The following is a 17,567-nucleotide window of genomic DNA, read 5'->3' on the forward strand; positions in this document are numbered from 1 at the left end:
CGGTGGGGAAACGCTTCCATGTGAGCTGATCGGCCACGTTCAGTCGCCCGACGATAGACCGGAGCTGTGAAACAGTTTGACTTGTACTCATCCACTCATACATAAAAAAAATATCATACTGTTTGAATTTTTTTTAAAACCGGAACTTTTTTATTTTTCCCAACAGCTTGTGGAATAGGCCTTGTATAAAAGTCCCCATGCACGGTGCATGAAAACATCAGTGCATTTTAAATACCTATAAATGGTTTTACTCAAGAAAAGCTGGAGGAGCAGTGAGCCGTCGGCTGACGTGGATCACTGCCTTCTTCTCTCACTGGTTTTGGCTGGTGCACGAGACAGAGGGAGGGCGGGTCTTGGGCGTACATCAGGATTTCATACACCATTAGAGAATAGACAGACTGTATTCATCCTGAACCGCTGCTCTCCTCTGCTCTGCCAAGAGGATGTCCCCTCTGTCACATGACCTGAAAGACAGATCTGAGTTTCTATCCTGTATGAACATAAAACAACATGACTTATTGCAACATGGCACCTCTTCCTGCTTGTTTTCTTTGCGTCTCACGAAACCCCACTGCACACAATAGCACTGACAAACAGCAAATTAAGCACGCCAGAGAGAACTCAACCCCGGTGAAAAATGTGCTCATTTGGAGGGGAAATTAAAACAACGGACGCAAATAAATAAACAATTCAAATTCTCCGAAGACTTCATTCTTCCACATTTCAAACACCACAGCGGCTAATTATAGCCTTAAGTCAGGCGCTTTGATGCATTTTCCCTCAGCAGGAATCCCTGGCTTTTCTTTTCCTGGAAGTGCTTTTCTGTCAGTCCTGAGGTAAACTGGCCGATGGCGCGCAGCAGGCGCTGATCACTCTGAGCATATAGGACATTTATCTGTGTGTATTTATGTGCATCTAAGATGGGGAAAAAACAAAAGAGGAATGAGAGAGATGACCCCATGCCATGTTGTCTTTATTGTGAAATGGCAAAAGAGCTAACACTTGCACAGCCTGCACGTCGCGTGCACATTCTACACTTTGAAGTTCTACAGAAGCAACCGCAACCCAAGCTTGCTCTCGACATTTTGCAGAAAAATTGTGCGTCTCCGCAGCAAAAATAACACCTTCCTGGTTAGAGTTGTGGACGCCTGTCATTGGCAGGAGCCTCTGTGCGTGTGTGTGTGTGTGTGTGTGTGTGTGTGTGTGCCCAAGATCAACAGCCAAGATGGGGGAACCATCCCGAGTGTCGTTGCAGGCCGCTGCTGTTGGGCCTGTCACACTCGGGAGGGCTGCTGCTGTCACACTCAAATGCACGAAACCCTGCATATGAAATGCATGGGAGGGCAGGAAAAGAAATGGGGGTGGGCGTGCGCGGGGGGGGGGGGGGGGGGGGGGGAGGTTGTGTTAGTGCAGCAGTGGAAGTGTATACCCTGGGCACTGCCGTTTCCTCTCGCCTCCCTTCCCGGACTGTCTTCGGGCCCACACCCGGCACAGGCATCCAGGCTGCCTCACATGCAAAGAAGTGCGAATGTAGCGGTGTGTGTGTGTGTGTGTGTGTGTGTGTGTGTATGTGGGGGAGGTTTGGGGGGTTCACTCAGAGGCTAAAAAAGGTTTCTCCAAGCAGTGACGCAGCTCCATCGCTCTCTCCTCCTATTAAAGTCAACCCAGGGTGACATATGACATCCAGACATGCAGGGAATAATTGTTTTCACTGATGCTCCCTGACGATGCCTCGTCCGCGCATGAGGCTCCTTGTCTCGGCGGGGCCGACGCTCATGTGTTTCCCATCAGCAAAGTCTGTGGTCACCTTCCTGATTTTGCTGGACTGGAAAAACATAGCTAATATGGTGTGATCTGGAAAAAGCTTTGATGCCGGGGCTTTACAAATAAACCTACGAATGCCATATGGTTTGCATTCACCTCTTAATTTATTTCCTACAAATGTCTATTGAGTATTGTGTGGAGCCAACATGTGTGTGTAACCAGACTTGGAAAACAGAAGGCCAGGGAGAGTTTGTGGCATAGTGTGATTATTATGATGTGTCCTTTTTATTTAGTTTTCTTCTCCCTCCTCCTTGCTGCATGATGGATGAGTCGCAAAGTCGTTCCAAAAGAAGCAAACAAAAAAACACGCAAACAATTCCCCTCTGAGCTCAGCGGCGTTCGGCTCAGCTTACCGTGCCGGGCCCGACACAAAGACAGTTCCTCTCAAAGAGCAATTAAAAAGTAATGATTGTACCCTTCGCCGTGACTCATCGGCTGACAGACTTTTCCCTCCGAAGTTGGATATTGGGTTACCACTGACAGAGAGATCAACCAACATCGGGCGTCCAGTGGTGGAGGAGATGGAAGTGAGCTTTTCCAAACGCAGCAGACTTTCCTACGGCGGCTTCCAGCACAGTGAAGATATAACCTGCCTTATGTGCAAGGCTTCACCGCGACTACGGGGAGCCCAACATTTGTCATCAGCAGCCGCCTGTGTGGGCGTCAGCCTTGCAGAACACCCAGCATTTTTGTTCCTTTATTAAGCTTAGGGGCCACAAACGCAAAAACACCTCGGAACAAACATGTCAAATGTTCATTTCGCAGTGGCGGTCAACAACAAGCTAACAATAGACACATTTTCCGCTTGCTTGACCTTTTTTTTCCAACATGATGTGTTTAAACTCTGCAGCTGTGCGAGAGCTCGCAGGAAGCAGCTCGTGTGTCGGAGTTTCATTTTCTTCCCGCTAATATTCTAGGAACACACCACGAGATAAACCCAGAGTGTGAGTGCAGTGGGTTCGAACAAACAAAACAAAATCATCAGTACAGAGGGAGTGTGCTGGACAGTGGACGGGCGCCCCAGAGGACATGTCACATGCCATTTGGTGGTCACTTTCAGCCAAAATGAGACATTTTGAGCACGTCCAAGGCTTCTGGCAGTGTCAGTGCCACGCTGTGCTGTACACAGAGCAGTGAGCTTTTAAAGGATGCACTTGCAGCATGCAACACTTAGCTGCACATGGTAAATATGTGCCAGACAGAATATTCATGCCTATCCCTCCCGGTCCCACCAAGATAGAGGAGTCCCGTATTTACTTTCAGCGAAGAGGAGGAGAGGCTATAATCACTGATTGATATGTAAATGTGAGGTAGCTAACTGAAGTATCGAGGCCAGCCAGCGCGCAGAGTGGAGATATGAATTACAATCTGTTCGACAAATTTTTCTCATCGGACATTATGTAAATGTAGGTATAAGTGACTGGTAGTATTCGAAACAGAAATCGATGCAGGAGGCGATAAGAGAGAGTGGACGAGTGGTTCTGGATATCCACAGATATTTCAAATTCGGGGCTGATAATTTGCTCATGCAAAGTATATTCATTACATAAGGGGCCGCTGCATGCTAATAGGAGATGTCCTATGATAATATTGACTACGGTTGATCATTTAAAACCAGGACGTTCTAATCAGGTGATGGATTTCTGATTTAGGGTTTCTAAGGCTGAACTGAAATTAAAAATCATTCTCGATTGTGGACGTGCAGAAGTGACCGATGTCAAGCGGCGTTGAAATAACTAACATGCATTAAAAGCAGACGTTGTCGAGTGGGAATCAGTGCTAATGGTTAAGATAGGCTAACTAGCTGTGTTTTCAGTCAGTGGCACATAATCCTCTTTTGAAAAGTAAAAATTAACTATGCAGCTGTTGTATTATAGTATATTTTCTTACTCAGAAAGTGAGGAGAATTCAAATGTCACTTAGACTCCAAAGTCACTGCAATTTAAAAGAGAGAATAACATCAAAGGGAAGTCCTGCTTGACAGTTTTATCTTTTTCCTCTTGTTTAGACATGGAGTAGCCTTGTCAGGAGGTGACGGGGGAGGGGGGGGGAATTAATCGGGGCGGACCGGCCCGGTCTGCACCCGGCCCAGTTCCCCGTCTGTAAACAATAGGGGTGTGGATTAGTTTGGAAACAATGTGTTTATTTAAAAAGCCCACTTCCTGTATGGACTCAGCAAGTCTCCCATTAATTTTATTGGCGGCGGCTCCAGTTCTGAAAATCATTGTTTGGAGGGGGGAAAAAAATACAAAACACACAAGGCGAAAAGGAACGCTTTGCATCAGCACTTGGTTCCTGTGTGATAGGACGGCAGCATTAATAGAATTGGTGCTAGCTATTTGTGTTTTTTAATCATCTGGAGGGATCTTACTGTGGAGGTTCCAAGGGAAAAAACAAACGTGGAAACATTTTCAATGTTTTTGTTGAGACTGCTTTGGCATGAGCTGCTGCTGCGTGCTCTACGTGTAAAAATAAAAAAATTCAAAAAAGAGCCAAACACTGTTTTTTTTCTGCTTAGTCTAAACTGCCCTGAGCGGTCTACTGAATCAGGCTGCAGGGGCTGAGATTCAGCTGAGGGCGGTGGAGCCCAGGAGCGACGCCCACCGTCCCAACTGCCCAAAGCCACATCCTGTCCAAAAGGAAAAGACTTGCACTTTCTCCTCAGGAGGAACACATGCATTAATGTGATCTCAATTACCCATAAAGCAGTCCTGCAGCAGCATTCACACCTCGCGGCCTCATTCACCGGCGGTCACATCCTGCCCGTGCACATGCGCTCTGACTTTGGGCTCCTCTCGTGGCTGCTGTGGAAAGGTTTTTTTCTTCCGAGCAGGAAACAAACAAAACTCCTGATGTGCCATTACGCCAAACCAATTTCTGCAATACTGAGTAGCCCCGGTGGAGTTTACGAGTTCATTTCTGAGACTGACAGATATGAGGGGGGATGAAAAGGCATTAAGAATAAGCAGTGCAACCTTAGCCCATCCAGACGTGTGCTCAGAGGCCAGAGAGTAACAGGTAAACTCGGGGGAGGGTGGTTAAGCCCTAGTTAGGCATGTAAATCCCACCCTTTACAGGCAAAGCGCTCCAGTAGATCCCTGTCAATTTCCTGCAGCTGTGCTCCGTCGGATTTACATGAATACACTCTATCACTAGCGCTTAGCCTCCCGTGTTATACATTTTCTCACTTTTTTCTGGGTGGCTTTGAAAAATGGTTATTTTCTTCTTCTTTTTTTCTTCTCCTTCTTCTTGTCTTTTGTAAAGAAAGAATGGTTTTATTTACAATCCACCCGGCATGCCTTCTTTTGTAAATTGACTCCTCAGTTTTTGTACACGGGCCAGGCACAAGAAGGTTAGCTGCCTGTTTCCTGATAAGCTGGCAGAACCTATCAACCCCGGCAAGAAGATAGCGCTCTGTATTTCTGTCATGCTTTATCATCAGCTGGGGTGAAACTAAACCGGTGTTAAGCGAGAGTAGAGGGACCATTTCCCTGGATTACAGGCGTCAACTTTAATTTCAAAGACCAATGGTGTATCCAGGGAAGGTGCAGGCTTCGCTTGCTACAGATTGGCAGCGGGCTCCTGATAAGGACCCAGCAGGCCTATTGATCTCCAAGCCGCTGGTTCATTTCATAAAAATACAAGGCAAATGGTGTTAGAGCGGCAGTGTGGCTCCCTGTTCACCAGACACAGCGCGTCCCGTGCCAAGTTGTCTCAGCTCTGTGCTGCGGCGAACAGAACGAGCACCGTTGGAGGACAGGGTGTTTGTCAGGAGTCATCAAGGAGGGAGGTAACAGTTCAAGATTTGTGCTTGTAGCATACAGCACAATGAGCTTCAGGGGAAAGACACCTCGGTTTTTTCTCTCCTCACAACAGAGCCGAGTCAGGTTACAATCACAGTTTTATTCATCTGGGCGTGAGGCGTTCTCACTCGGACTGAACCTGAGCTGAAAGCTGAGCCATCGTTTGGAGTATCATCTGAGAGGAAAATTCATATCAACATATTGAGCGCTTATTCATATTGAAATGTCTCCCTGCTTTATTTCTTCTTCCATCTTTTTTTTCTTCTTCTCAAAACCAAATTTATGAAAAGCGTAATCACAACATGAGGGCCCTCTTATTTTATTATCAGTGGGTGTTATTATTAGAAAACCATTTCAAATGATATGTCACATGGGAACAAATATCATTTACAAACCACTAATGACTTGCAAACACTCCTCTAGCCTCCGGTGCAGACTGACGCCTGCTCACAGTGTGTGCTCTGCTCGCCTCTCTACGGGGACGTGCGGTGGGACGCCGCGCGCTTTCAGAATCAAACAGAATAAACAGGAAGACCTCTCTCTTCCAGCACAGGCCACGCAGTGGCAATAACACATGAATTCTTAAAAAATCAGCCCATTTAAACCTGTCATTACCGCGGCCGTCTAATGGTTTTAAGGTGTGTGTTTGTTGCAAAAATTCAAATGAGACACTAAAATATGTACATATTCTCTGCAGAGATGGATTAGGTTTTGGCTATTAATTATTAAGCAGGCGTTATTATTATTACACTTTACATCTTCTGGGTGGATCAAACTCACCTCACTGCTGGACTGCTAATACTGAGTCATCAATAAAACATTCTCATAATGTCAGGAAGACACTTGTGTAGATGCACGGTCTAATTTTACACGGGCTGACTTGGTCATTAGTTCACTACGGCGTGAATGCTTCGCCATGCAAAACACAGAGGAGGTTACAGAGGTGGCCTGATGTGGCCTGACAGTCAGTGCATCAAGCCGCTCCTTCATTAATGTTAATCATCTTGGAATTGTGAATAACCAAATCAGTGCACCTATATGCACATGTTTAAAGCATTTTACTTTTTAATGGAAAAGGTGTTTTTGTTTCCGGCACTATCATTTGCATAGAAATTGTGTCTATTGTGTCGTGCTTCTTTAACCTCAGACCGGCCTGGATGAGCACTGGATAGTCATCTACGCTCGGATTGGAGCTGCAAATGAATAGATAAAGGCTATATAACACACGGGAAGAAATGGAAATCATATTAAAAGTCCATGTGAAAGTTTCCCTCTTCAAGACGGAAATCGTGCAGGCGGTTGGTCTTGAAACTTTCCAAAGATTTCACAGGGCTGTAATGAGAAACTAAGAAAAGCTCAGAGCAGAGACTTCAATGCCAGCCAGACATAATAAGTTAATGCAAATTGTAACTAGTTAAGCACAGCAAAATAATATGATACCATTGTCTGCGGCAGATTGATATTATAATGTTAGCATGTGCAAATAATCACATTTTCTCCCTGATACAATTACATTATTTGTTATGGTTGTATCATAGACCAATAAAAGCAAACATCATATTAGGATTCATGGCACTTTTCGCATTGCGTTATCAATATGTGGAAATAATTGTCTGCCGAGAGATTAAATTACATTATTGTGTATCTTTTTCATGCCTAATAAATAATGATGGATGGCTCTTATTTTCATCACCACCTGCAACCATTTTGTCTTCTTCCCTCTGCAAGTTAAAAATGAGAGAATAAATAAAGAAATAAAAGGGGAAGAGTGAAGAACCTCGGGCGATATGAACCCGGAGGTTCTTTGCTGAAGTTTCAGTGTCTGATCAAGGCAGGTAAACTGCAAATATAAGACAGACAGACACCCTAAAAGTCAACATGCCACTGTTTAATCATTGATACATCTTCTGGCAAGCAAACACTTTATGATGATTCATAACTGATTGACAAGGAAAAAGCCTTGGAGGGGATTTTATGTGCATTGTGACTTCATCGAATGTTGATCTTTCAAACTGTAGAATATTTCATGCAAAACACCTCATAAAACCACTTCATACAGAAATGCTTAGGTGTAAATACTGTATGTATACCTAACAGGAATAAACAGTGGGGATGAAAGGATCCTATGAATTGTCAGAGTTGTGACTCGTGTATGAAAGGTAGACAGCGTTATGTCCTGAAAAAAAGTTAAAGAGGTAAATAAGAAATGAACATTTCAAAGCCTTTGAGGAATGCCTTTAATATGGCTAAATAAATATCTTTGGCCCAAAAAGTTTACATTGCTGATATTTTCTGACTTTGAAAGAAATCTAACTAAATCTATCAAATCGATCTCAATTAGAACAAAGTTGGATTTTTCACATCTATTAATTCCCATCACATTAAAAAAATATGTTGAAGACAAGATAAAAGAATTTAAACATTTAAACATTTTAAATGTGAACTACTACAAAGACATCTCTGCGCTGTCTGAATGTGTGTACCTGAAAAACATGTAATGACATTCTGGAAATGTTGTAGTTCAAATCACAAAGGTTGAATATATGATTTTCAGAGTAAAATATTTAAATGTTTAAATCTTAACATGGACTAATTCAGGGTGGTTCAATTTCACAATCAGGTATAACAACTGAAATCATTACACTCTTTTTTCTTCTTTTTTTTTGCTCCCGTACTGAAACCAGGGGTGCACCTGCAGCTTGTGGTGTTCCAGTCCTGACAAGAGATAAACCTGCTGTGTGGCCACGACTCATTTACAATTCTCTCTCACTCCTACCTTTTGCATAACCCTAATTTTAATCACTTCATTTGCACTTTGGGAAGATAAGAGAATTGATTAGCCACCACTCTCCAGGAGGCTTCATGTTTGACTTTCGTTTTTTTCTCCTTTCTTTCTTCCAGTCTACCAATCTCAGCTGTCAATACCTGAAACTCTTGTTGCATGTGATGCATTTGTTGGCGCGCTGTTATGCAGCGATAAAACAAGGTAAGGACATTATAGTCTCCCTCCCTCCCCCCAGCAGTTAATTGGCATCAGAGAGAGAAATGCTGTTATAACTTCATAACTTCTTAAGTCATGCCTTGTGCACAGCTAGACGTACGGCGTTGTAAAAATTTACATTTTAATGAAATATTTGAATAAGCACTTGAAATTCACTCTACCAGGTCTCCCGGTTCTAAAACCAACATTTCATGTTTGTGTTTTGAATGGCAGCGTCAGAGAAATTAGCATGCCAGTCATACAGATTAGGAGGGCATCAGTGTAAAGTCACAGGCTTTCTCAATCAAGGTTCACTGCAGGTAAACACTACCCATGACACGTTTAAATGATAGCTTCTTTTTTTTGACAGAAAGGAAGCGGGGAAAGCATTCACAGGGGAAGGAGAGAAAGGCGCCATATAGGAATCAGAGCAGGAGAGAAGTGAATAGACATTCAGACTGTTGGCAATGAAGGCTATCTACAGTTTACAATGATGCACTTCCTTTTAATCTGTCAGAGAACCACAAAACTACAATTACACTTTCCACATGAGTGATGCCTCTAAATCCAAAATAAAAATGAAAGCTTGTGTCGGCCTACGTGTGCAATTTTATTCCAAAAAATATGAATTACGTAGTTGTAGATTGTGCAATATGTATTACATTTATAGTTGTAGGTGGTTTGACAGTTTGCTTTGGTGTGATAATGAAAGAGTCTTTCAGTTTCTTCTGAAGGAATAGAGTGACATTTTGGGAAATATGCATATTGGCTTCCTGAGAGATAGTGAGATGAGAAGATCGATGAAGCTACAGCCAGCAGCCGGTTAGCTTAGCTTAGCATAAAGAATGGAAACAGGGGGGAACAGCTAGCCTGGCTCCGTCCCAACAGGAGTAAATCTGCCAACTATTACTAACTATATCTCCAACTTTGTGACCTCTGTGTAGCGCCAGGCTAGCTGCTTCCTCGTGTTTTTGTGCTAAGCTAAACTAACGGAGTCAGGCTGTTAGCGCACAGACATGAGAGTGTATTGATCTTCTAACTTACACCAATTTACACCAACATTGAATCAAATACGCATATTTCCCAAAATGTTTTACTTTTGGATACATATCAATCAGCACAAGGGTATTCTTCCAACACAAAAACATTTCTCAGCCTTAAAAACATGAGCTCCAACATGGCGAGCAAGCTGTGTGAAACCAGATGACACATCTCTCATCTCTCTCAGAAATGGCCCCAGCAGCAGCCACTCCTCTGTTAATTCACTATGACACAAAGTGCGAGAGCGAGACGCAATTATTCATGTTGTTTTGCATCTCTTCAATTATTCAAACCAAACATTTCTTACAGTAATGCTGGATGCTGGCACATGACTGCAGGTCAGACAGTGAATGCAGTTCACCATGGGAGTCACTTTGTTTACTGCCGACCGGGATCAACCCGAGGCTGTGCTCTCCACACCGACTCCACGTGGCCGGGTTCAGAGTGAACATCCTCACTTCCTTGATCTGAGTTTTCCTTTCCCCCCCAGGAACCAATCCAATCGAATGGACATTTTCGATACAGTGTGCCAGGTAGCGTGTGGTACGACTATCTGGATGCTGGAGGGCTAAAAAGAACTCTCATCTACATCGTTACTTAAAAATGGAAATATTCTGTATTTTGTTGATTGCAAAGAAATCCCAGCTGTCAATACTTTCTGTGGCCCTCAAACCTGAGCTCATTGGTTCCTGTTAAAGATGCGCATTTTATTAAAAAAAGCCGGCGTCATTTCTTCATTTACTTAAACAGCTGATCTCTGTAGTTTTTAACATAGGCTACTCAAAGAAGATCAACTGTCCACTTGTAGGTGACTATTTTTTAGGTGTGGATTAAAACACAAGTATTTAGCCCTTTAAGCCCTCACCCTAACCCCTCATCCTATTTATTGTCTGAGTTGTGTTTAGAGATTGTAAATGGGGATTATATATTGTTGTAGCCCTGATTTTTATGTTTAATTTTATACCTAACATGCATGTGGGATTAAGTCAAAATAAACTACAGTGTGTGTGGTGGTGATGGAGGAACGCGTCGCGCAGTGCAACAGTGTGACTTGGTCAGTAGTCAAACTACGACGCTCCACATACCCCTCTTCCATCAAACCAGGATCTCTTTTCCGAACACTAATCAAGTGTTTTTTTTAGAAGTCACAATGTTAATCACGTGGTTCAGTCTCAGATTATCCTGCACATCTATAAAATGACGCTAAAGGGGCATCCTGACCGTTAAAGAGTGACGCCATGAGGTCCTGACTGAGCGTCCGTATGCGACGTGTCCGCACTGAGAACGTGTTGATTTCAGAGACGAGGAGAAGACATTTGGGGATTTGGGTTGCCTTCACAACATGAGCGAGTGTATCTTGGACCAACATCATACTGGTAGTCATCACCAGTTAGTGAACTCATCAATGGATCCAACAGCTCCCCCACCCTTAACCCTCTGTTACCAGGAGAAGGAGACATCTGAGCATCTCAGCTGTTTACTCAATGAGCATAATTACCGTCGGCTACTCACACGAGGCCTGCTAACTGAAGTGATAAGTACCTTTATACTTTCATCTTCCTTTGGTTCCCTTTTTAATTGCTTGGACTCTCTTGGATACCTAGCTGTGCCGTCTAATAAAGAAGAAAGCGGGCCCAGCTGTGAATTACTGATTGTTGTGTCGGAGCCGGAGCCGGTAGTAAAGCGGGCCTGGCGTTATTGTTGTGTACGTGCATGTGTGTGTGCACAGGGGCGGGGGCAGCGAGGCATGCCTTTTGAACAGCAGGTGGTAATTGAAACAAAACAAGGGCTGATTAGAGAAGCGTCTGGCAACTCATGATCCAAACAGCGAGCCGCCGAGGAGCCCAAACACAAGAGCCCTGGAATAAAGTGGTCATCATCTAATTAACAGAACACATTTTAATTACCGAGTAAACCAAGCAGAGCAGTGTGTCAATTTAACTGATGTGGTAAGTGCCAGTTTACAATATCAGAAACAGACAAATAATTGGAATCTAATTACAAGCAGGTCTATTGCACACCAGGGCCTGCAGCCCATCTTAATAAACACATTTTTAAATCAAACCATGAATAACAAACACTGCAGGACTGCTAATTGCCTCACTGCAATGTTGGGAGTTTGCCAGCTTTGACTATTTGACTGAAGCTCTTGTGTGAATGGATGAGGCGATGCCACACTTCAATTAGGATAAAGTGTACAGCGGCCATCCGTGTTTGTTTTTGCGATCTGCCGGAGCTAAATGATAGGACTGGTGATCCGTCTGGTGTCTGTAGGGCACGACGGAGAAGGAGAGCAGAGAGCATCACTTCAATTGGTTAAATAGCAATATCTGTGATTGACGAGGACTTAGCACTAGTGGTATCTCGGCTTGTAGGCAGTGTGGGTTTTAAGATAGCATTGAGGTGGGTGGGTGGCTCATTTGTGGTGCTCATACCAGTAATATGCCAGTGCTCAAAACCACTGAATGTATGGAAGCTCGTTTCTGCCAGCAACAGAAAAAAATGATGAAAAGCGATGCATGGTAGCAATAGAAATAGTCACAGTAGATCAAAAGTAAGTCAAACTTTTAACTTATTTCTCCAGATGTTTTACTTAGTACGCCAACATTTTGACTTACTATGTATATTTTTTTATTTGATTACACTTTTCAGTTATATACATGTTTTTCTTGGTGAAAACAGGCTCCGATTTGTTAAGCGATACAAATACGTCACGTTTTGTGCTCATTGACAGCACAAAAAATTCGATCATTTACATATTAGAATAGTTGGGCAGTATATGCTGAATCTTTCCAGTTTAAAATCACAAATTGCATCAAAGTTCTGAATGTGCAACTCAGAGAATTACAATGTACACAATTAGCAAGCTCACATAACGTTAGCCGTTAGTATCAAAGTTAGTACATTTCATCAGATCATTGAAATCGGCTAATAATAAGCAAAGAGCTAACGCTAGGCTAACAGCTAACACTTCAATGATAAAATTACCAGAAAATATTGTTTCCCCTGACATGTGATGCTAATTGCAGGGCGCTTGCAGCGGGTGTCTGCTTTTGTTTATGTTTTCTATATTTGCACCGTGTTTCTGTTTTTCGTTATGTTTTCCATTTTTGCGACCACAGCAAAATATCAAGTTTTCAAGTTTTGCTCAAGTTCTACCGGTTTGTTGTCAGCGGTCTGCAAGGAGAATCAGATTTATGTGTCGAGGGTTAGTATTGGCTGAACATGTCACTGCACCAATATATCCACTGGGACCCACTGTTCCCATAATATTTCATCTCCGTTTATGATCTATAATAATATCATATGTTAATGCCTTTCTGTAAGTTACTGTGCGATTAATTTATGTGAATGCTTCCGCTCGGGGCGATTTCTCAAACACAAACACCTTCCATTACTGTGTTCCCCTCAAACTTTATGTTATCGGATCCAGTTTTGCGATCAGTGTCACGACAACAACACCGATACACATGAATCCTGAGCGTCCGGTGAAATACGGCCTGCAGAGAGATTGCTTGTGATTTTATATCGTTTCCATTAAATCTTGTCTTTCAAAGGCCTTAATTAATAATACACTTGACATTTATGTTTTCCAGCAATAGGCTAAGCAAGAAACGATTTATGTCACCTAAAGCTTTTTAACAAATCAATGCAACTATTTGTAATTGCTTGTTTCACAAGATTAAAAGTGCTTAGACTTGATCTCTGTCTGCTGTTTAGTGGCCAACATGACCTGCGCCTCCGCCGTAAAAACGCAAGTCCTGGTCTTCAGCATTAGCGCCCGTCACCAAATCCATATCTCTATTATCTCTGGAATTTTAATGCTGTTACAATTTATAGCTTATCAAATGCAGTTACCTAAATTGCTGTTAGGAAAAGACAGTTTAAGTGTCTCTCTTTAATTACGATACATTTAATGTTGAGGCTGATGCGAGTCCTGGCGCAGATGACAAACACAGGTCTGCATGGAACAGTTCTTCGGGCCTGAATGGTAAGAAAAAGGAGGATGTTATTCACGCTCTATGTCCGTTAACGTGATGATATATATCTGGTGATACGAGTTTGTGTCGTGCAATTTCTTAACTTTTGATGCATTACCAACCGCAGCGAAACACAAAAGCCTGCGTTTTGCATAATGGAGCCTTGTGAGTGCTGCACAAAGTGTGCAAATCAGAACCCAAAAGTAAAGGTTCTCCTCCCTAACTCTGCATTCTGCACTAGAGCTCAAATACAAGTGACACAAGTGGAAGGTGCAGCTCCGTGTTGCCACGCTGCGCGGAGCCGTTGGGAAACAACCAGAGACTTGGAGCAAAGGATCTGAACAACCAGCATTTTATTGCATGTTTAGAATGCTCAAGTCAGTCATCGCCACTGACTACAACAGAGTGGTCCGTATCAGACAGACGAGGAATGATGAGGAGGTTACAGACTGATGGAAGTGATGAGCAATAATATTTCTCTATAAAAAAAACATGAAATAAAAAAAAAAAAAAACAGGGAAAAAGAAACCACAAGTACATCTTCAAAGAGAAAAGAGAAAGAAAAAGAGAAGCTGCTGCGGGATGAGAGCTCTGACAGCTCCTGGGCTGCCCCCTCCCCGCCTCCCCCTCCATCTAGAGAAAAGTGTGGTGTGAGAGAGGAAGAGAGAGAGAGGGGGACGGAATGACAGCGGGCTGGATGGTTGGTTGGTTGATGGATGAAACGATGGCGTTTTTAGCTCGGGTGCCATGTGTGATGTCAGGGATCTGATGCCACGCGGCCGCAGCTTTTGCAGGACGTAAAGTCTCCAGCAGCGTCCATCCTTCCTGCTGTGCTTGGTTTGACTCATTTACAATGACCCTTGAGATAAAAAATATAAATATCTTGATGCCGAACAAAACATGTGTTTTTACCTACATGACATGGATGAGAAGGACACATCTTTGATGCGCGAGTGTGAAATGAACTTTTCAAACAAAAAGAAAAAACAGCATTTAACAATATTCTTTACATCTTGGCACTGCATATTTTTTTCTTTTTCCTATTCATTTCATATAAAATATCATTAGATTGATACACCCTTATATTATTACTGACCACTTAAAACATACCCGCCACCCCCCACACCCACCCCCCCTATCTCTGTGACCCTGGGATTAGTCATGCAAGATATCTCCGTCTTGTAGAGGAAATATACCTGTCTGCCCTTTTCTCAGCAACATACAGCCACAGAAGGCAGTGGTTGGACCGTCAAAAGGAAGTATCAAAAAACAGCTTAACACAAAGAGGGGACAAATCTGTACAAAATGCTTAGGTCAATGATAACAGAGAAAAGTCTGTTTTCTATATTACAGTTTAAAATCCAAAATCGGGGATAATCTCCCCCCCAGCCTGCCCCGACCAGCTCACCCAGATGTCTGCGTGGATGATGTTATTTTTTTTTTTTTTTTTTTTTTTTTGTTAAAAGCAAGGATTACTAAGTAAAATACATTTGCAGCACAGTTTGCTATTCCAATACATACAGCAGTTTTTTTTTCTCATAGCTATTTCATAGTTAATACAAAGCAGTCGCGATAAAGCAAACATCATAACACAAATGTATTTTTTTGATCTTAAAAAAGAAAGAAAAAAAAGACAAAAGGCTATACCGACATGTATGTACAACCTAAAGATTGGAACGCCCTTAAAACAACCCATCGGAGAACAGACTTTGACAGGGTGAATGTGCCACACAGCTGGGTGATGTTTTCATGAACAAAAGGCCTGAGGTTTGGATTGGTTTGGCAAAAAATTAAACCTTTAAGATAAACAAGCTCTAATTTCATTTGCTTTTTTCCCTCTCTTGTTTTGTTGTAGTTTTCTCTCTACAGTATCAGACTACACATGCAAGACATACAACTAAGTGCAACTGAGTGAAATGTTTATTTACTTTTTTCTCATTTAATTGAATCATTCCCTATAGGTTTGAACTGAGGTATGCGTACAAACGGTTTTTCTCATGCTGTTATCTTTAGTAATGTCAAGCTACACATGCTGAGAATGTTCTAATCTACCAGCGCTTTCCCCCCTTTTTCAATCCCAAACAAACCAGCCAGAGGACTGGGGGTTTGCAGATGAGCTGGGCTCTGTTCTCACGATCCCAGTCTGGCTGGAACTGACCCATCCCACAGCTGCCTGGATATTAAACACAACTCTGGAAACCACAGATTGCCCTTTTACTCTTTTTAGCTAATGAGCGATGAACTTAGACAATATAATAAAAATAACAATAACTGCCATAAAGTACCTGGTACCCAGCTTATTAGTTGACAGGAGTGTTTTTTTAATATAAAAAGTAATAAGTTGACAGAAACTAAACACAATCATAAAGTCTTGGCAAAAGACGCTAAAACCCCTAAAACAGTGGCATACAATCATTTCAAAGGATACAAATGAAAAAAGGAATTAAAGAAGAGAAACATTGAGTCATCGTGTGGTCCAGTCGAAGTATAGAATCCGTTTCACATTGTTCTCTGCAAAGCTTTTTCCATTTACCGGTATATATATTTTTTAATCTACATCCCCTTTATGTTGCACACAAACCTGCTCCCGACCAAAGAGCTCCCTTTTCCACTCACTGGCCCAAAAAAAGAAAAAAAAGAAGCGTTCCCCTAATTTGGTCATCGTGTAGCCGGACCTCCCCTTCAGTTTTGGTCACTGCAAACATTACTGCAGCTGTCCTGTTCCAGACACCCCCTTTGGTTTTTATGAAGAAAATAAAAATGAAAAAAAAGATGAAGAAAAAAAGAATGCAAACACCAGTTGGAGGAGCATTTCCCTCGATTCGATCCGCCACCGGCTCGATCGCAGCTGCTGGGATCGCCCGGTGGGAGAGAATGGAGGAGCGATATTTGGCCTTATCTGCTATTGCATGGAACACGCAACTTTGTAGTTTATCTTTGGTAGTCACAGAACAAGATATTAAAACACATCAACAACTAAACAAAACAAAAAAAGCCAAATAAAACATAAAATTATATTAATACTAATAATAAATACAAAACAAAAAAAGTGGTTGATTGCTGAATTGAAATTCATGGTCTCTGTAAAAATTGAACTCCCTCCCAAAGCTGGAATTGCTGGATGCTAGATGTGGATCCCACTCGGTTCGACGCTGTGTGGACCAAACTATCGGCTTTTTGGGTGACACTGAGCGCCGAGGCCGCCACGCTCCCTAAAGCTTGGGCTTCACGATGGCTGTCAAACGCTGGAATGTGCAACGCTTCGGTCTTATTGCAAGTCATGGGGCGGGGGTTCAGAAAATGAGCATTTCATCCGGTGTGCAGGTTTTAACACACACACTAAAACGTTAAAAACTGGTCACGTGCGTGATGTAAATAAAATCTACGGGGAATGCGCGCTTGTCTTCGGGCGACGAATGAAACCGTGGCGTGGAAAAGCAGTCGCGTCTGATTAACAATGACAAGTTGTGTTCAGGAATCACAATTAGTTGGAAATCATTATCTCCCCGGCGCACACCTGACATTTTCATTTTGGTAAAAAAAAAAAAAAAAAAACAGTAAAAAAAATACCCGGAGCTAGTAAGTGATCAGAAATTCAGTTGCGGCTCAACATGCTCTGCCGTGAGGGGCTGTTTTGAAGCATAATTTCATAAGGATAAATCATAACCTGCATGATTTCTCTGTCATTCATCCGCATCTTAAATTAAACTTCATTGATGCGTGAAGAGAGCCTTCATTACGAGTAGTGCATTGCCAGTGGACTTCATGAGCGAGGAGGAGTGAGGGGCGACGCGTCAGAGTGGTGGCTTTTCTTCTTTTTTTTTTTGTCGGGTTTTTTTTTTTTGGAAAAGATTGTGGAATAAATGACAGAAAAATACAACTTGGCATGTGACATTCCGCTTCACGTGTGTGTGGTTTTAAAAAGAACAACATGAAAGG

This window comes from Taurulus bubalis (genome assembly GCF_910589615.1).
Source record: "Taurulus bubalis genome assembly, chromosome: 5".
Taxonomy (NCBI): Eukaryota; Metazoa; Chordata; class Actinopteri; order Perciformes; family Cottidae; genus Taurulus; species Taurulus bubalis.